This window comes from Zingiber officinale, chromosome 1B (genome assembly GCF_018446385.1).
Source record: "Zingiber officinale cultivar Zhangliang chromosome 1B, Zo_v1.1, whole genome shotgun sequence".
In the NCBI taxonomy this organism is placed as follows: domain Eukaryota; kingdom Viridiplantae; phylum Streptophyta; class Magnoliopsida; order Zingiberales; family Zingiberaceae; genus Zingiber; species Zingiber officinale.
The window spans coordinates 1,817,883-1,839,638 of NC_055986.1; the positions used below are offsets into that span (position 1 = coordinate 1,817,883).

Genomic DNA, 21,756 nt, shown 5'->3' on the forward strand with positions numbered 1-21,756 from the left:
TAATGGGTCTAGTGGCTAGCACATGAGGTGTTGTCATCAATGAGGTCTGGGGTTCGAATCTCGGCAAAGTCGAGGTAAATGTCTCCCTTATGTGCTAGTCACTATTCCAAAGACTAGTAGCCGCCCGTGATTTACCTCCTCCGTGTTGACCCTGGGACAAATTGACGGGGACACTGGGGCGAGTATATTCGCTTTTTTGCCATCAATAACCAATTAAACTTTGACTTAATTTCATATTTGTGTTGTTGGACATAATTTATTAGTAAATAGTTTTGTTTCTCAATCTAGGGACTTTGATCTTGTGAAAAATAATAAATGATAATAAAATTTTTAAATAAATTATTCATAAATTTGTATTTTTCATCCCCATTTTTTCTCAATTATAATGGTTGGTAATAGGGTTTACCTCGTGATTCGGTGATAAGGCCGGGGGGCCCTCATGAGGGCAAGGTCAACAATCAAAGGGAGGTCAACCCCATGGGCTCGATGAACGGGTGGGACAGGCCGAGTACTAGGCAATGATCTTCATCCGAGAGAACAACCATCTGGCCGTGAGCCCAAATTTCCAATGAAGGGAAAAAGAGCATATGGCCGAGCAGATAGTCCGCTCGGCCGCATTGCAAATCAGGAGTAAAGGCCGAGCGGCCGCTCGCTCGGCCAGGGTGTCAGGCTATGAAAGCCGAGCGGGCGACGACTCTAAACCATCCAGGACGGACAACCATCAACGCCGGACCAAAGGCAAATAGTTTGGCCGAGCGGTTTGGTGACCGATCCAGGAAGCGGAAGGCAAAAAGTATGGGACAGCGGGTACTTCATCTTAGTAACCCCTGTTGCTGACAACAGGCACGTTTGAGGACCAGGCCATACTCAGTATCGTACGACAAAGGGTTCTGCTGTCCCATCACGGAGACGCTCAGACTGTAGCAGTATGGCGTCAGACATGCTCTTCTGACAAGCCCATGCTGCGGCATGGTATAGGACACGTGTACACCTCGGTTTGTGTGCACTAAGTTCCCATAGCTCTATATAAGAGCCCTTAGACTTCACCGGAAGATGATGAAAAATCTCTGATCTTGAAAGCCACCTTCCTGCTTTTCGCCTGCCTAACTTGAGCGTCGGAGGGTCGTCGCCGGGAACCCCTTCCCAGCTTGACTTCTGTGCAGGTTCGCCGGAGCACCTTGAGATCAACCGGAGATCTACGTCAGCAGCTTGGAGAGCACCACGTGCCCAGCGTCCTTTGATTCAGCTTTTGGACAGGATCACCTCGTATTGAAGGTCGGCAGTGTTAGGATCGTTCGTACTCGGCTAGAGAGGGGGGTGTGAATAGCCGACCCCAAATCATCGTTTCTTTCTACAAAACGTGTTAGCGCAGCGGAAAATACAAAGAAACGAAAGAGAAGAAAACCAAACCTTAACACAAGGATGTAACGAGGTTCGGAGATTAGGGCTCCTACTCCTCGGCGTGTCCGTAGGGTGGACGAGTCCAGTCAATCCGTCGGTGGATGAGTCCCCGGAGAACCGGCAAATACAATATACTCCTTGTGGGTGGAGAAACCTCGCCACAAACGTTTGCAACAGCAAACAAAGAGTACAAGAACAGTAAGAAAAGTAATACAATATGAATACAATAGCACTCTACCAATTGCTTGCTTTCTTGTCGACTGGAGGTGAAGCAGCAACTTCACAACCCAAACGCAGCAGCTGGTCGACAACTGGAAGCTCACGCGAAGCTTCGGAGGCGAGCTCAATCAAAGCTCAGTTGAAGCAGAAGCTTTAGCAGCAGAAGAACAGAAGTTCTAGGAAAAGAGAAGAAGTTTTTGTGCAGCAGCAGCCCTCGACCCCTTTATACCTGCGAAGAAGACAGCGAAGAAACTAGTCGTTGCGTCGCAACGGCTAGAACCCTGATCGGTCTGCAGACCGATCAGGGAAGAGATGGATCATCACTGATCGGTCTGTGGACCGATCAGGCTCTGTCCTGATCGGTCTGTGGACCGATCAGGCTCTGTCCTGATCGGCCTGTGGACCGATCAGGCTCTGTCCTGATCGGTCCCCAGACCGATCCCAGCTCTCTCACAGAGAATCGCACTCGTCTCCTGATCGGTCGTGGAGACCGATCAGGCATACACCTGATCGGTCCCTGGACCGATCAGGAGCTTCTTTCTTCACTTCTGATCGTCGCCTGATCGGTCTGTGGACCGATCAGGAACTCCACAGTATGCTACTGAGTGGAATCTGATCGGTCACCAGACCGATCAGGAAACACTGAGTATCACTGGATCGGTCTGCAGACCGATCCAACTCCTAGGTTTAGAGTGCCCTCTCTAACCTAGTTCGGAGAACGAGCCACCGAGTCCTCTCCGACTCCATATGCCAAGCTTCACTCACTTGGACTTCTCAACACCAGATGTCCGATCACCCTTGATCTATCTGGATTTTCCCTTGCCCGGCTTCACTCACCAGGACTTTCCACCTGGCTTCACTCACCAGGATTTCCACACTGCCTAACATCCCAGTTAGGACTTTCTCACTGCCTGGCTTCACTTACCAGGACTTTCCAACTGCCTAACATCCCAGTTGGACTTTCCCACTGCCTGGCTTCACTCACCAGGACTTTCCAACTGCCTAACATCCCAGTTAGGACTTTCCCTCGTGCCAAGCTCCCTGCTTGGACTTTTCCCGTGCCAAGCTCCCTGCTTGGACTTCTCCAGTGCCAAGTCTCCATACTTGGACTTTTCGCGTGCCAAGCTCCCTGCTTGGACTTTTCCAGTGCCAAGTCTCCATACTTGGACTTTTCAGGTCAACCAGGTCAACCTTGACCTAGGGTTGCACCAATAATCTCCCAACCATCTATTCTTGTCTCACATCAAGAATAGAACTCTCTCACGAGTGTCAAACATCAACATGCAACTCAACTAGGTCAACCTTGACCTAAGGTTGCACCGACAATCTTCCCAAGTCAAACATCAAAATACAACTCGAGTCAAGTCACCTCGAGTCGGGTCAACCAGGTCAACCTTGACCTAAGGTTGCACCAACAATCTCCCCCTTTTTGATGTTTGACAAAACCCATAATCAAGTTAGGTTAACCCGATAACCTAACTTAGGTTTTTCAACCATCTTCCAATGTCCAATGTTCTTTCCTTGAACATTCTCTGGACATTCTCCCCTTAGGTTAACCCGATAACCTAACTTGGGTTCTCCAATAATTCTCCCCCTTTTTGACACACATCAAAAAGAATTCCAATGTTCTTCCTCAAACATTCCTTGACATTCTTCCCCTAGCTTAGGTTAACCCGATAACCTAACTTGGGTTCTCCAATAATTCTCCAATGAACACTCTCCCCTTTTTAACACGCATCAAAAAGAAAAAGAAGGGTATCAAGGTCAAGAGTTTCTTCCTAATGAAAGCCCCATACCTTTCATTGAAACTCTTAATTTCCCCCTTGATACTAAACTCATATCACTATTAGTGATAATCCCATATCACTAATCCTTAAAAGTCTTAAGGAGTAAAAACTCCCCCTAAAAGTCAACTCCCCCTTGACAATTAGGTAAAACTCTCCCTAAAGGTCAACTCCCCCTTTGACCATTGCACCAACAATGTTTTTGAGAGTTCCAAATCTTTAGAAATCCAAAAACACCATTTCCATAACTGAAATTTCAGACAACAACTGAAAAATCAGAAATTCGGCACGCCCTGATCGGTCCCCAGACCGATCAGCCCTTCACCAGATCGCACTCGTGCTACTGGAACTCACTGGATCGGTCTGCAGACCGATCCATAATATTCTGGATCGGTCCGCAGACCGATCATATCTTCCCTGGATCGGTCCCCGGACCGATCCAGCCACTGAAATCAGAACTTCTGATTTCCCCTTCCGGAAAATCAGAAACTCCTAATAAATTCAAGAAAATTCCAAAAATTACGAAACTTTGAGGATACATTCCTCATATCATACACTATCATGGAAAAATAGTTTTCTATGAAAATAACTTCCATTTTTCAATCTTGATACAAAGTTCAAAAACTTTGAAATAGTTCAAGTTTAACTCAACTTTGTATCACAATGTTCAATGATGAATGCAATCACTAGGAAAGCTTCATCAAGGTTTTTCAAATCAATTTTGAAATGATTTTAAACCCTTTAATTTAGGATCATAATCTTAGGACTATATGTACATGACTTGTACACAAGTTTTCCCTATGATCCTCCATTTCTTGAATTAGGCTTATCTAGGTACAAGAACTATGCACCTTGATCCTAACTCATGATCCTAATATCTCACACACATCTAAAGTGTATCAAACACATCCATGTCAATTTTGATGTGAGATATGGGTTTAGGTATCTTAGACTAAGGTCTCATGCATTTTCTAAACACAAATTTGATCTCAATATCAAAATGTGTTTTTCATCCTTAAATCAATTCAATTGATTACTAATGCAAGAGATGATGACATGGCATAAAATGGTATCATAAATGAAAACATGTGCCAATGTCATGGCATAAAGTTTGAAACTTAAATAAACATGACATAAAAACTAGCCTAAGCATTATCATGACATTTCAAATGATAATAAAACTAAACATGATGTCATGACATGTGAGGGCAAACAATCATGGCAAGATTTAGCATAAATAAATATACCTAGATTACCTATCTAAGTATCCTTAACCACTTGGCTAACTTCAAATTTAATCCTAGATTGCCCCAAAATGCCAAAATCCTAATTTTGACACTTCTTGAACTCTAGATTAATTCATACCACTTAAAGATCAAATTTATCCTCAAAACTTGGCATGTTTCATTTTTCCTCGAGAGTTCTCTAGATTTTCCCAAATTGTGCCAATTGAGATTAAAAATGAAATTTCCAATCTTTAGGCACATTTAACTCTTCAAAGGAGTAAATGATAATTCCATTTCATTTTCAAAAGTTCTCAAAACCTTGAAAATGCTCCTTGAGTGTCAATTTCCTCAAAGTTGGGTTAACTACCCTTCTAATCGGAGTTGACACTCTCTAACCCATCTATGGGGTAGAGAAGATGCTCCTAGGAACCCAATACCTATTTGAGCTCATTGGGTTCACTAAATATTCACTAGGGATAACTTCCCTAGCAACCCTCCTAATGACCCTCTTAGGCTTTGAAGCCTTGGTCATTTGGGACTCATCAAGATCAACTCTAGGGGTGACTCCCCTTGTGACCTTGGTGGTGGTCTTCCTAGCCCTAGGTTTTGTTCCATAATCGAATGGAACATTGTGATAAGTGGGCTTGACCACTTGGGACTTAGATTTGTGACCCAAACCTTTCTTGTCCTGGGACTTTTGACCCTTAGGCCCTAGAGTTGACTTCTCTAAATTTTTAAGGGCCTTTTCTAGGGTATCAAGCCTTGACCTCAAGACTTGATTCTCCTTTTCTATTACCTCAAGTTTTGATTTGTCATTCTTTCTTGAGGTGTTCCTAGGCATGTGTCTAGTTGATTTAGGGTTTCTACCTAGGTTTTCCTTAACCTTAGAAGTGTTAATCCTAGGGTTAGCATTCCTAGTAGTATCCCTATCTAGGTTGACATGTTTAGCACCTAAGCACATGTATTGATTTCTAGTGTTAACATGCTTATCATTATTGACTAATGCAATAAAATTACTAGCATGTATCCTACTAGAATTGCACGAATGAGCCTTAAAAGATACCTTAGGGTTTGCCTTAGCTCCCCCTATCGATGTGCATCCCTTGTCCTTGTGAGGTTTCCTCCCCTTCGGACATTGGCTCCTATAGTGTTCCCGTTGCTTGCATTGAAAGCACACCACGTGCTTCTTGCCTTTGCGTGTTGGGACGCCGGCTTCCTTGACCTTTGGTGCCGGTGGAGTCTTTCTAACCCTCTTTGGACACTTGCTCTTGTAGTGCCCAAATTCCCTACACTCGAAGCACATTATGTGTAATTTGCTAGAAATTAAAATGCTTGAGTTACCTAGGGTTGAGGATGGATGAACGCTCTCATCTTCATCCCTTCCGGAGGTAGAAGCTTCTTCTTCTTGCTCCGACCTTGAAGAGGAACTCTCCTCCTCTTCTTCTTTAGATGTTGAGTGGCCCTCAACTTCTAAATCTTCTCCTCCATGATATGAGCTACTTGGCTCACTTAGCTCCTCTTCATGGCTTGAATTTGAGCTTCCCTCATGGAACTTGGCCAAGTTATCCCATAATTCCTTGGCATTGTTGTAACCTATCTTACACAAGATGTTAGTAGGCAATGAAAATTCAATTATTCTCGTTACCTCTTCGTTAATTTCGGATTTGTGAATTTGTTCTCTTGTCCACTCCTTCTTCTCAAGTGGCTTTCCTTCCTTATCCACCGGAGGAGTAAAACCTTCTTGTACACAAAACCAATTCATTATGTTAGTCATAAGAAAGTACTTCATCCTTACCTTCCAATACGCGAAGTCGCCGCATTCGTAGAAGGGTGGAATGGTGATGTCTTCTCCATAGAGATCCATTCTCTAGCTTTGCTCCCACGGGTGTTGATCCGATGAAGAACGACCTCACTCTGATACCACTTGTTAGGATCGTTCGTACTCGACTAGAGAGGGGGGTGTGAATAGCCGACCCCAAATCGTCGTTTCTTTCTACAAAACGTGTTAGCGCAGTGGAAAATACAAAGAAACGAAAGAGAAGAAAACCAAACCTTAACACAAGGATGTAACGAGGTTCGGAGATTAGGGCTCCTACTCCTCGGCGTGTCCGTAGGGTGGACGAGTCCAGTCAATCCGTCGGTGGATGAGTCCCCGGAGAACCGGCTAATACAATATACTCCTTGTGGGTGGAGAAACCTCGCCACAAACGTTTGCAACAGCAAACAAAGAGTACAAGAATAGTAAGAAAAGCAATACAATATGAATACAATAGCACTCTACCAATTGCTTGCTTTCTTGTCGACTGGAGGTGAAGCAGCAACTTCACAACCCAAACGCAGCAGCTGGTCGACGACTGGAAGCTCACGCGAAGCTTCGGAGGCGAGCTCAATCAAAGCTCAGTTGAAGCAGAAGCTTTAGCAGCAGAAGAACAGAAGTTCTAGGAAAAGAGAAGAAGTTTTTGTGCAGCAGCAGCCCTCGACCCCTTTATACCTGCGAAGAAGACAGCGAAGAAACTAGCCGTTGCGTCGCAGCTAGAACCTGATCGGTGCGGACCAATCGGGGAAGAGATGGATCGTCGCGATCGGTCGTGGACCGATCAGGCTCTGTCTGATCGATCCCGGACCGATCCCACCTCTCAGAGAAATCACTGCGTCTCCGATCGGTCGTGGAGACCGATCAGCTGTTCTACCGAACGGCGCCCAACTTTCTTTCCGTCGCTGATCGGTCCGTGGACCGATCAGAACTCCACAGTATGCTACTGGAGACTGATCGGTCACCGGACCGATCGAGAAAGAATATCCGGATCGGTCTGCAGACCGATCCAACTCCTAGGTTTAGAGTGCCCTCTCTAACCTAGTTCGGAGAACGAGCTACCGAGTCCTCTCGACTCCATATGCCAAGCTTCACTCACTTGACTTCTCAACACGGATGTCCGATCACCCTTGATCTATCTGGATTTTCCCTTGCCCGCTTCACTCACGGGACTTTCCACGGCTTCACTCACCAGGATTTCCATTCCGCCTAACATCCCGATTAGGACTTTCTAGCTCACTTACAGGACTTTCCTTGCCTAACATCCAGTTGGACTTTCCCCTGGCTTCACTCACCAGGACTTTCCAACTGCCTAACATCCCGGTTAGGACTTTCCCTCGTACCAAGCTCCCTGCTTGGACTTTTCCCGTGCCAAGCTCCCTGCTTGGACTTCTCCAGTGCCAAGTCTCCATACTTGGACTTTTCGCGTGCCAAGCTCCCTGCTTGGACTTTTCCCACTGCCAAGTCTCCATACTTGGACTTTTCAGGTCAACCAGGTCAACCTTGACCTAGGGTTGCACCAATAATCTCTCAACCATCTATTCTTGTCTCACATCAAGAATAGAACTCTCTCACGAGTGTCAAACATCAACATGCAACTCAACTAGGTCAACCTTGACCTAAGGTTGCACCGACAATCTTCCCAAGTCAAACATCAAAATACAACTTGAGTCAAGTCACCTCGAGTCGGGTCAACCAGGTCAACCTTGACCTAAGGTTGCACCAACAGGCAGGACAATATTCCTAAGACCAGTAGGGCAATATTCCTTAGGTCAACAGGATAATATGCTTAGTAGGGCTAGCAGGATAATATTCTTCAAGCCAACAAAATAATATTTCGGCAATATTCCTCAGGTTAGCAGGGCAATATGCTTAGTAAGGCCAGCAAGACAATATTCTTCAGGCTGACAGGATAATATTCTTCAGGCCGGCATGACAATATACTTAGTAGGGCTAGCATAATAAGTGGATGATATGCATCACTAGCCAAAAAGGTATTCTCGAAGTCTCTTCATCTTATGTGGAAACCATAGATTGTTCTCACTATAATCAACTCATGGAACTACATCTTCATGAACTAACTGCATCTTCACGAACTTGGGCAGGAAAGGGAGAGGAAGCGTGATAATTGACATTTGGACACTTTATTTTATTATCATAACTCAGTGTTTCTATCTTCTTATGTATCCAATTATATGTTTTTAATGTGTTTCATAAGATTGAATCTTTGTTAGTCTCCATTTCAATTCTTATACATTTTATGAAAATTTTAGATATTATTTGATTATATTGCGTTTTATAAGAATTTTAGATATGACGGTTCTTGGCAGATTTCCTTCGCATCTAGTCAACTTCCGAGTGGTGGCTTTGTAGGAAGTTGTGCTTCCACCGTGGTTGATTGTTTCTCCGACTAGCAACGTAGTCGTTCACTGAAGTCAGGAGGTTTCTGAGTGACAACGATTTCCTTCCTCAGTAGTTCCGTTTGTGACAGACATAATGCTTCTCATGTTTCATCGTGGATTGTGGTTGGATGGTTTAGTTTACTTTCATGTTTGATTGTTTTATGTTCAGTTGGTAGCTTATTTTCTTGTTTGATTTTATGATTGTTATGATGCATGTTAGATTTGTTAGTTCATGTTATGTCTATTGGATGATTCTTGTGTCGTATGGTGATAAAACTATATAAGTCTGTCTTCGATAGTTAGATAGAATTTTAATTTTATTTCTCGTATGTTATTTCTGTCGATGATGTTATATATAATGTAGAGTGACATTGTATTATAGGTTCATTATTGATGGTTATATGACTTTCAATTATTGCATTAAGTTAGAAACTCCAAAACAAATCCCTGGTTTGATTCATCTGAAAATAAATCTTTTGCCATTTGTTTCACATGAGAGACGATCCGGACCTTCTACTATAATATCTTAGTGTAGGTTAAGGGGATTTCAATTAATTAGAAATTATTAATTTGATTTGAGCGAATGACAATAGAATGACATGAAAATTCCTTTTAGACTTTATATACACCTTAGACAATAATTATGATATGTTGGTTTTCCTTCTATGAAATGGTAATTATGAGGTATGTTGACGTATCAAAATTTTAAGTGATGCTGCGTTTTAAAAAAAAAAAAAAAAAAAAAAAAAAGTCTTTCCTTAGAAATTTTTTTTTATCTAGAAAAAATGATAGTATTGAGCTTATTTTAATAAAATATTATACAAAGTTAAACTCTTGATTCTGTAATAAAAATCTTATTGATTCTGTAATAAAAATCTTAGAAATCAAATTAATTAAGATGATTTTAAAGAAATCTGCTTAAACTTTTATAATAAAAGAATCCTTTTTAGTGGAATGTGATTAGAGGACTTAATTGCTATTCATTTGAGCTTTTGATTAGTTAATAATCTATATTTTTTTATTAATTTAGATATTTAATTCTTCTAATTAATTAATTTGGCAGATGATCGGTTCGGTCTAAAATTTTTCATTGACGATAAATCCAAGAGAGTAAGCATCATCTTGTTGTCTAATCCCCCACCTCTCAGATTTTTTATTAGTAACTAGGGGTTGTGCACATGCATTGCGTTACCAGGTGGGATAATGCAGGAAGAAATTTTAGAGAAGAAAAATTGTCTTATAAAAAATAATTTTAATTTTTGAGTATTACCTTTACTTTTTTTTTTAGTAGGGCAAGGTTCTAATATTTTTATAATTTTATGATCTTAAGGGACATTTACAAAAGATTAAGGTGGGACATACTTTTAATTTTTTTAGTGGAGCACGACTATAATATTTTTATAATTTTATACACCTTCAGAGGTATTTATAAAAAATTTAGGTGGGACAACTACTTCACCAAAGTTATACTCAGGCATAACTTGTATCCATGCGCTTCATATTAGTCTGGAGTTCGCTCCCAGCAATATAGTCATTCCTATCCTATCATGTCAATCCCACAAGCCTCTTATGCATTCTCGTTCGATCACGGTAGAGGAACAAGTCAAAATAGAAAAACTTACATTGGATTTAGGGATAACCAAGCTCGAACTGATGACTTCCACCATGTCAAGGTGACACTCTACCGCTGAGTTATATCCCTTCCCGGTCCCATCGAGAAATAGAACTAACTAATCCTAAGACAAAGAGTCAAGAAACTTAATGCCACTATTCCTTAACACCGGCCTTTTTTCGCACTATTACTATTATAGATGGTAAAATGATGGGAAAATTTGGATTCAATTGTCAATTGCTCCTATCAGAAATAGGATTGTCACCAAAGTTATACGTGACTCCGTCCCTTGTTATATGTGTAAAATAATACATGCACGCATATGGATCAAGTTATACGTGACTCTGTCCCTGGTTGTGTGTATAAAATAATACATGAACGCATATCGATAACGGACTCTCATTCCTAAAAAATTATTTAATATTTAATATCATATATTAAACTTGTAAGAATAAATATTACATTTAATCTTAATTAATAAGTGTGCGCCAGACCCATACAATAGTACAATACTAGGGTGACATTCAAGAATCCCAACAGTAAGTTACTGTAACGGACTATCCCTTATAAAAAATTAATTTAATATCATACTTGATTTTAGTCAAAAATTTAATAAAAATATGTTTTCTAACATCGCCAGTCCAAAATATTTATAGAAGATTCTCTGCTAGCAGTTCTAAGATATGAGACTAAAGAAAATTCTAGATTTTTAATTGATTAATGAGATTTTTTTTTAATAATATGTTGCAATTGAATCTTAAATTTTTAACATTTGAAAATTATTAATAAATTTTAGAATTATTTTTTATACGAATAGAAAAAAATATTAACATAATTTTTTGAGTTTAACAGAATTGGTCGGTCAATGGATGGATTTTCAATTAAAATATAAGATAGTAAGATGAACTATGATGATAAACAATACATATGTTCGTCTACCGTCCTCATCAATATGTCCGACCAACAATCTAGTAAGATGTACCAGGTTTGAGGCGTCAGTGCTTGAGAACAGTTAGAGCGTCGTGGCCGTTATAAAAAATTAAATATAATAATAATAATAATAATAATAATTTGATATTATCCGATTGTCCTTTGGCAGTTAAAGCGTCGTCTCCGCCGCCTTTTATCGTTACGCCATCTCAATCAAATTCAGTAAAAGTGAAATCGGTGATTGAGATGGCGGCGCCTCCCGAGCATAATTGAGATGGTATCTGAGTATAATTGTTAAATGGTGTAAGAGTCAGAATTTCGATAAGGTCGTGTGATCATATCCTTCCTTTACAGTTTTCTAATGACGTGGGACAATCAATAGGCCACCACGGATTTCACTTTTACTGTATTTGATTGAGATGGCGTGACGATAAGTGCGTCGGAGACGCAGGGCTCACGGCAGAGGATGCGGTTGCGTTAAGGATGGCGGGGAGGTTGGTGTTGGCTGTGAACACAGAGAGGTTCGAGTTAGCCAAGGTCGATCCTTCCACCACCTTGCTCGAATTCTTGAGAACCCGCACTCGATTCACTGGACCCAAGCTCGGTTGCGGCGAAGGTTAGCGGCTATACTCTCTCTCTCTCATATTTTTATGATTTCGAGTTGGAGATAGTCGCTTGGTTCGGAAAGGTTTTCCTTTTGGGCGGCTGGGTTGTTTCCTTGTCGAAAATTAGTGTTTTCTTGCTGCCGAAGATGTTTGTATTACTTGTTCGCGTAATTAGGGTTCTTCTTTCTAGGAGGAAAGATGCAATTTTTTCTCTGAATTGAAAGTTTTATTAGTTTTAGAAGCTGAGATCAAGTTTTTTTTTTATAATAAAAGATTCCTCGTATATTCACCATTATTCCACGAGGTATTGGGTTGAAACTCAGCGTGTCTGAGCATGCCTCCTCCTATGCCTTGCCATTTGCAGTAGCCACCCGTGATTTACCTACTCCTTCGTGTTGACCTAGAGATTAGTTGGCAGTGCGCTAGGGCGAGCGAATCGCCTTTATCACATGTATTCGCCATTATTCACCTGCAATTTTTTAGAAACGCCTGCCACTTAGTTCCTTGGAATCTCTATCTGGTTTTCTTCATGTGTAATCAGTAAACAGCTCTTGAAGCATTCTTCCAGATGGTGTGCAAGTGGTGGCGCTACATTTTATTCCACCAATATAATCCATCTTGATAAATGGATTAGCTTTTTCAGTTATTGGTTGTCTAGTCCTTCGCACAATAAACTCAGGCATGACATATCTTTTGTTTTAACATAATCTGGTAATTTAATTGTGCAAGTGGATGTGGGGCTTGTGTTGTTCTTCTTTCTAAATACGATCCAGTTAGTGATCAAGTGAAAGAATTCAGTGTTAGTTCTTGTCTTACACTGCTTTGCAGTATAAATTTCTGCTCGGATACCACTACTGAAGGATTTGGAAATACCAAAGATGGCTACCATTCAATTCATCAGAGGTTCTCAGGGTTTCATGCAACTCAGTGTGGCTTCTGCACACTGGTATGTGTATGTCACTCTTCTCTGCCCTTACAAATGCAGATAAGGCTGATGGGCCTGAACCTCCCATTGGATTCTCTAAGATCACCAAATTTGAGGCTCAAAAGTCTATTTCTGGTAACCTTTGTCGATGCACTGGTTATAGACCCATTGCAGATGTCTGCAAGAGTTTTGCAGCTGATGTTGATTTGGAAGATTTGGGTCTGAATACATTTTGGAATAATCCAGATTATGCAAATGTTGACAGACTGCCTCCTCACAACCAAGGCCAAATTTGCACTTTTCCTGAATTTCTGAAATCTGATATCACTTCCTCTATCGGTGCCTTGGAGAGTTGCCAAGATAGTGGCTTGCCAGAGTGCCAGTGGTATCGGCCTTCTGGCCTTGAACAACTCTACAAACTTTTGAATTCCGATGAATTCACTGAAAATCAAGTCAAATTGGTTATGGGTAACACAGGATCTGGCGTTTACAAGGAAAATGACTTGTATGATAAGTACATTGATCTCACAGGTATACCAGAACTCTTAGTCGTCAAAAGGGATAGCAAAGGGATTACACTTGGAGCTGCTGTGACAATTTCCAGGGTTATTGAAGTGCTGAAAGAAAAGGACAATACTGTACTCCATTCGGGTGGAAAATTAATCTTTTGTAAAATGGCTGATCATATGGATAAGGTCGCTTCTCCCTTCATCAGAAATATGGCTAGCTTGGGTGGAAATCTGATTATGGCACAAAGAAATCAGTTTGCCTCAGATATTGCTACAATACTTCTTGCTGTTGGATCAATTGTTTGTTTTCAGACCTCTTCAGGGAGGTTAATTATTTCACTTGAAGAATTTCTTAAGTTGCCTCCATGTGATGACAGAACCATACTCATAAGCATACATATTCCTTATTGGAGTTCGGACATAGATTCTTCCTCTGCAACTAGCAATGCCATGGTTTCCGTTCCTAAAAGTGATTCCAGTATTCTGTTTGAAACATACCGAGCAGCTCCACGCCCACTTGGGAATGCTGTTTCTTATCTGAATTCTGCTTTCTTGGTTCATGTTATTTCTGATAAGATCTCTGGGGATCTTATTTTACTAAATCTACACTTGGCTTTTGGGTCTTATGGTAGCGAACATGCCATCAGAGCAAGGAAAGTTGAGGAGTTCTTGACGGGCAAAATTCTCACAGCCTCAATTTTACTTGGAGTCATTCATTTACTGAAAGAGACCATCATACCAAAAGTAGGCACTCGTCATTCAAGATACAGAGCAAGTTTGGCCATTACTTTTCTATTCAATTTTTTTCAACCACTTGCTAAAGAATTGGTTGTGGCTGAGAAGATTAACCATGTGGATTTATCTAGTGTTGCTACTCATTATCCAAATGACAAAACCAATGGGTCTGAGGACATAATGGAACCAAGGACATCAAAATTTGAACAACTTTGCAATCCTAGCATCATCTTGTCTTCAAAGCAGTTAGTTGAGTTTAGCACAGATTATGATCCTATCGGCGTGCCTATCAAGAAAGTCGGAGCTGAAATTCAAGCCTCGGGTAAATGTTTTGGAGTTAACTTTTTTTTTTTTATGGAGTTTTTTTTTTGGTGAAGAATACTCTTTTTTTGTACTTGGTTTGTTTTTTTGGGTGCGTGTTGCAGTTATTTATTTTCAATGTATAGTTACATATTTTCGTAATCTTATCTCATATTTAGATATGATATTGTATCTGCAAGTGTTCACATGATATGATGACACATCTGTTCATTCTCTCTTAGATTTCATCATTACATCAACTCATGATATTTAAAATTTTAATACTTTCAGTTTATTGTGCGTCTCATAATAATATTACAAAAATGGTTATGGTTAAGTTGCCAACTCACATAGTTCTTCAAACTAGCAAAATCAACTTTGTGTTTTCATTATGGAACTGAGATTGGATCACACGAAAACTGTGTGCTCAATTTTATCGTAATCTAATCTCTGGCCAGGGGAATTGTTATGATTGTTTTGGTATCTAGGCCATTTCTATCTACCGACATTTTTTGTACTTGTATCCATTTATTATATCTAGTTGTAGATCCACTATGATAATATTTGAAAGAATATCTAAAATGATACTATAAGGATATTAAACATTAGACTACTTAGCGATCTTTTGATCTGGACTGAATTGAGATTTTTCTTTTGCACGTGCGCACGCACACACAAAAAGTTAGAAATATAGAGAAATCTTTTGTTCTTATTTTAAGTTTCTAAATAAAGAAATTCTCATAGCAAGTAACTTCAATTCTATTTGTTGGTGCAGCGGGGCCGGCAAGAGAGGGGTGAATTGCCCATATAAAAAAAATAAACCCCTTCTCATTCTTTTGATTTGATCACAGCACAATAATAATAAATAGAATAATAAAAATGAACAAAAAGTAAGAGGATAATCTATTTATTTGGTTACAACCTATATGGTTATTAATCCAAGGTATTGAAGAAAGTTCCACTAGAAAAATTTCTTTGTTGAAGGCAGAGTAGACGTTTACATATCACTGAATGATTAAGAAGTGAATATAAGACTCGTAGTTCAGTTGTACTTTCTTTCCTAAATTCAGGGGTCTTTTTATAGCTCTTGGAAAATTTTATCCAAGATTAGAAGGTGCCTTCCATAGAGTAGAATATTTCAATATTTCAATACTTGCAATAAGTGGAAAAAACGAGGAATATCCTGGGTACCTATTATATACCATGTTAAACCAAAGTCGATGCCAGGGAAAGTGTCTATTCTAAATGATGGCTCAGTAGTTGTTGAAGTTGGAGGTGTTGAAATAGGCCAGGGGCTGTGGACAAAGGTAAAGCAAATGGTAGCATTTGTTCTCGGACAGCTTTGGGAGGGCGCAAGTTTAAATCTTTTGGATAGGTTGAGGATCATCCAAGTAGATAGTTTGAGTTTGATTCAGGCAAGTTTTACTGGTGGAAGCACCAAATCTGAATCAAGTTGTGAAGCAGTTCGTCTTGCTAGCAGTATTCTAGTCAGCAGATTGAAGCCACTCAAGCAAAGTTTAGAAGAACAAATGGGTTCAATCTCATGGGATACCCTAATTTCCCAGGTGTGCATTTACATCTCGAAGTAGATTGACTATTAGTTAAGCATTGTTGTAGCTCATTTCTGTAATTCATCTCTGGCACTCTCATGTACTGCATGGGGATCAAATGTTCATTTTAATATCACTTATAATACATTTAGTAGTTAATTGAATACTAGAGTTGAATAATAGAAAATTACAACAACACCTCTTCTATTTATGGGAAATGCTTTCATATCTGCCACAAAATAATATCACGTTTAAAAACTTTAAATTGTCATATATCTTTATCTTTACTCTAAGGCCAGTAAGATCAGTCAGTTACTAACATGTAGATAAAATAAAAATAAATTATATGGTAATTTTTGGATGCCTAAATGCCCTTTTGGTGAAAGATTAGTTGTTCTTAAAACATTGACAAGAATATTACTGTCAATTGAAGTTTTTCGCTTACAATCAACAAGCAAATGCTAACTGCAATATATATTTATCTTCCATATATTCTAGTTAGAGTATTGGCTGTCTAAACCCACTTTTAAATGTTATTGGTCATGAAAATGATGAAACAATTTGGAAACCTACAATGCATTTGTTTTTCATGAAATTTATCCTACATTTATGTGCAGAAATGCTAATGCCATGTGAGGTCTGTGTTAGACCTTGGCTAATCTATATTATCTATAGTAGCATTATAAGCTCTAAAATCTTTAGGTATATACATACTAAACTCGAACTATAGTGACAAAATGAAAAACAATGTTTTGAAGGAATATGCACTTTCCAATTATATTACCTTCATAGTGTTTTCTTCAATTGATAATTGTTGGGGTAGAGGTTTCTCGTAGGATTTAGTTGCTGTAAATTTCCCATCCATTAATTGACAGCTCAGATGTATATCAGTAGTAGTCAGTCTCACATAATACATTTTTTTCCTCTTTTGCTACTTCGACGGTATGCACCTACTTTGGAGTTCATCCCTGATTATTTACATTCCATTATGAATTATGCACAGGCAACTATGCAAGCAGTGAACTTGTCAGCAAGTGCTTTTTGGGTCCCTGAGAATAAATTAGACTATCTGAACTATGGAGCTGCTATAAGTGGGGTAGCTTCATATAATCATTGGTGTTTTCACCTTTAATTCCATTGCTCATAACATTGTGGTGTTGCAATAGCCCGCTTTATTCAAGTTTAATTTGCATTCTTCGTAACTTGTGATTTGGTGCACAATGTAGGTGGAGGTTGATATTCTTACAGGAGCTACTACCATCTTAAGGACAGATCTTACTTATGACTGTGGGCAGAGCTTGAATCCTGCTGTGGATCTGGGACAGGTCTGGTGATATTTCCATTGAATCTCCTCTTTCATCTGTCCTTTCTTTTTTTTTTTTTTTTAATTTTGATCGTGATAACGGCAAAATGTCTCTCTTGATAAGGGGCCATTTGGATCTCATTGTGCAAATTTTATGACTGCAATATGCCATTGGGAACCCATAGTTCTTTTACTACAAATTAATCTTGCTATCTCTTTTTTCTGCAGATTGAAGGTGCCTTTGTTCAAGGAATTGGGTTCTTTTTGTACGAGGAACATGTGGAAAACTCAGATGGCTTGGTAGTTTCAGACAGTACTTGGACATATAAGATCCCTACCATCGACACCATCCCGAAGCAATTCAACGTTAAACTAATGAAAAGTGGACATCACGAGAAGCGTCTACTTTCCTCAAAGGGTACCAAAACGAATTTTGTTGACAGCTATTTCTCTACTTTAAAACCTGAATCTGTTAATTAGCTGATGAGCTTCTTGCTTGCAGCTTCTGGAGAACCACCGCTGCTTCTAGCTTCTTCAGTTCACTGTGCGGTTCGAGAAGCGATAAGAGCTGCTCGGGCTGAGTTATCTTCCAACGACGATAACCATTCCGCATCGACATTCCAACTCGACGTTCCAGCAACCATGCCAGTAGTGAAAGAGCTGTGTGGCCTAAACACGGTGGAGAAGTACTTGGAGACTTTGGTGTCTTCTCAAGGGAAAGTGGAAGCCTAACAAGCTTGACTTGGTATAAAGGATTTCCGGGGATCCTTTATTCCGTTGATCTTCTGAGGAGAGAATTTTCTTTCCTCGTATATTTGCTTTGTCGTCTGATGTTGAACAATAAGAAGTGCCATGGTAGAAAGTCTCTTCTTGTGTTATGCGTCGAATAGGAAAATGAGTCATTATTAGAGTTCAAATCTACTACCATAAAATTCCCTCTGTTCTCTTCTGAAAACTATCGATATAGAAGACTTCTTATTGCAATTCCAAAACCACAAAATAAAATCATTCAATTTAAACATTTATTTACATGCAAAATAAAACAGGCAGCAGATTCACCAACTAACCATGGGAATTAATTAATCTTTGATCATACGATCAACGCCGCCCTCCCAGTCTGTCCGGCTGTCGGTCCAAAGCCCGTCAAGGTAAGCCAAACCATTCCCAACCACGGACCACGGCGAGGACTCTGGTCCAAGTACTCGCCGCGAAGCAACCAACTCTGCAACCAACGTTGCTGGTCTGACCAGCACCAGCTAGACCCTAAACCCAACTGGTGTTGGTTTTGGTTCAAAGAGCAGTATAACAGCATCAATGTTGATGCTGATCTTTACGGATCAGCAACTGCTGGTGCTACTTTCAAATCAGAATCAGTACTAATTGGTGCTGGTCTTTAACTAAGACCAACATCAGCGTTGGTTTTGATCTTTAACTAAGATTAGCTGCTGGTGCTACTTTCAAATCAGAACCAGCACTAATTGGTGCTGATCTTTAACTAAGATCAGCATCAGCGTTGGTTTTGATCTTTAACTAAGATCAGCACCAATGTTGATTTGAAATTAGCATCAGTCAATATCAACGTTAGTGTTGTTCTTTAAAGATCAGCACCATGTTGATGTTGGTTATTAAAGATAAGTACAAGTTGGTGTTGGTTTCAATCCAGAACCATCAGCAGTTGGTACTAGTCTTAGCTAGTGCTGATCTTTAAAGACCAACACCAACACTAGTTTGAAACTAGCACCAGCCAGCACCAATACTGGTGCTGTGTATTGGTGTTGTTCTTTAAAGACCAACACCACATTGGTGTTGGTCTTTAAAGACTAGCACCAATTGGTGCTGGTCTTAGCTAGTGTTGGTTGGTGTTGGTCTTTAAAGAACAACATCACTTTAGTGCTGGTTTATATAAACCAACACCACCTCACATGTAAGAAAGAGAAAAGAGTTGATTGCATGTAGGAGAGAGAAAGAATTGTAGGCAGATGAGAGAGAGAGAAATAATAAAATAAGTTTTGGCCGTGTCAGATTATCCATGTTGGATGTCACCCATCGTCGCTCAGGTAAGAGTGTGCAGGGTATCATTCTGAGATATATATATGTGATTAAAAATTTTAAATTTAGGTTGCAGATTATGCGACTCAAATTTATGAGTTCATTGAATTTTTCACTTTAGTTTTACATTTTAGAGAAAAATTTATGTTTCTCAACCTGCGGGTCAACCTAAGCCCGATGCATGCCGATCCACGTGGGTCGCTAGTTTAGGATCGAGAGTAGAGCGCCAAAGAGGGTGAATAGTGCATTTCACTTTTTCTTAGAGTAAACAACGAAAAATACAAGCACAAAAAGACTCATTTCTGTCCCCAGGGCGTAGCACAGCTGGGGGCGCATAGTTTCGTGGCCGAAAGGTCCAGGGTTCGATCCTCGGGGTGTCATTGCCTGGGGTTAGCGTCCCGGCTATGCGCTTTCAACTGTGTACCTGCATTTACCTCCCTCCATATCCGTGTGACCGGCTCTAGGGGGCCGCTGATGTGGCGGTTCCACATACAAAAAGACTCATTTCTTTTTACTTGGTTTATAGCTTGACAACTGCTAGTCCAATACCTGCAATCATTGATCGATTTCGATAGCTAATTTACTATCAATTCGTTGTGTACAAAATATTAGGAGCAATAATATATTTACTGTCCTTTAAAAACAAAGTACGAGAAAAGATGTATTAGTATACTGACAATCTCAAGATGTGGACTTGTGCATGTTTGTTGGAGTAGCGTCTCAGTGTATTGGCATAACATCGACGTTTAGGGAGCGAGACAGCGATTGGAACGCTTAGAAATTGATAAAGAAGCCTCAGCTTGAGGACTTCTTTTATAGCCCTAGATCGGTCTATCGATACCCTAATCGGTATACTGTTCCTGCCTAGATCCCAGATCTCAATCTGGACTATCAGTATATCGATATCGACCAATCTCGTTCTACCACATCAGCTTGTCGTGAGTCTTCTCTACCACGTCAACAGCTCGGTCCTTACCCTTGACTGATCCCTCCTCCACGTTAGCATATCAAACTTTATCTTCTTGCGGTCTATTGATACCTTTCAATTTACCGATCCCGCTAATCAATCTACCGATCCTGCAACATATGGGTTAGCACATAAATATTAATAGTATGAGTATAAGCGATTTCGACAATCATCCAACTGTCCGATCTTGACTCAGGATTTCTAATGAAATCCTTTGTCAGATCGACACCTACTGTTCCATCAACGAGAACCATTTTTCCTTTCGAGAGAATCTCTCTACTTAGTAGAGTATACCTGACTTGCCAAACATTTGATCTTCCAAACCTATTTGAATTTCTTGCTCAGCTTTTGATCCTCCGACCCCAAGGGCTTCCTTCAATGTTTAGTTCTCACTGACCCATTGACTTGCTAGACATCCAGTCCAGTGATCTGTCTAGACTTCCCACCTGGTGTCTTCGTTCTGCCAAATTTTCCTTGCCTATTATCTAGTCTAACTGACCTACTAGGACTTTTTCTTACCTAATGTCACTAAGACTTTCTAATTGAGCTACCTGCAAACTCATTAAAGTTCATTAGATTAACAATAAACTTTAATTTTGAACTTTTACCAGTCATCAAAACATAAGATTATTTGATGCTTTCTACATCAATAATCTTTTTTTTTTTTTTATTATGACAATCAGCTTCAAAAGTTAAGGACAAATAATATTTAAGTAGACTCCCTCTTGATTTAATCTCTCCCTAAAATTAATTTCTTAGGGATTTTTTTGAACATACTTAACCTTTTTTAAAAAATAAGGTAAAAGTTAACTTTTAACCTACCATCTTACCTTTAATATACATCAAAAATCAACATGAGATCTAAAAAGTCACAAAGTAGTTAGGGAGAAAAAAATATTTTAAAAAAATTGTACATATGTGGAAATCATTTTTGAGAGAGTAAGAAAAAAAACACTTAAGAGTGTGAAACAGATATTTAAAAGCAACTTTCAACTTCTTGAAAACCATTAGAATTTTTAAAGCATATAGAGTGTTTTCAAGTAATATTTTTTTCAAGTTTTAAAAAGTTGATTCATAAATTTACTTTAAAATGCTATGTTTTGAAAAGTTAAGTTTTTCAAATACTTTTTTTAGAGAATGAAAAAAAAATATTGGAATTGAAAAATATTTTGAAATCCAAAAAATAGAGTTTCAAGGAAATTTTTAAAAATATTTTGAAATTAAAAAAATTGATTTTCAAAGAAATTTTCAAAAACATATTGGATTTGAAAAATAATTTTTTAAAGGAATTTTCAAAAAGATGTATGAGTCAAAAGCTACATTCAAATTCTTTTAGAGTTAGTAATTACAATTTAGTTTAATTAATTAAGGTTTTAATCACGTAAAATAATTAAGTTTAAATAAAAATTAAATTAATTGTTTAAAT

The 21,756-nt window shown here is 39.3% G+C and overlaps 1 pseudogene; it reads left to right on the forward strand.

Moving 5' to 3' along the window:
* Positions 1-11,870: 11,870 nt before the first annotated feature.
* Positions 11,871-18,192, forward strand: LOC121992856 (annotated as a pseudogene).
* Positions 18,193-21,756: the final 3,564 nt, after the last annotated feature.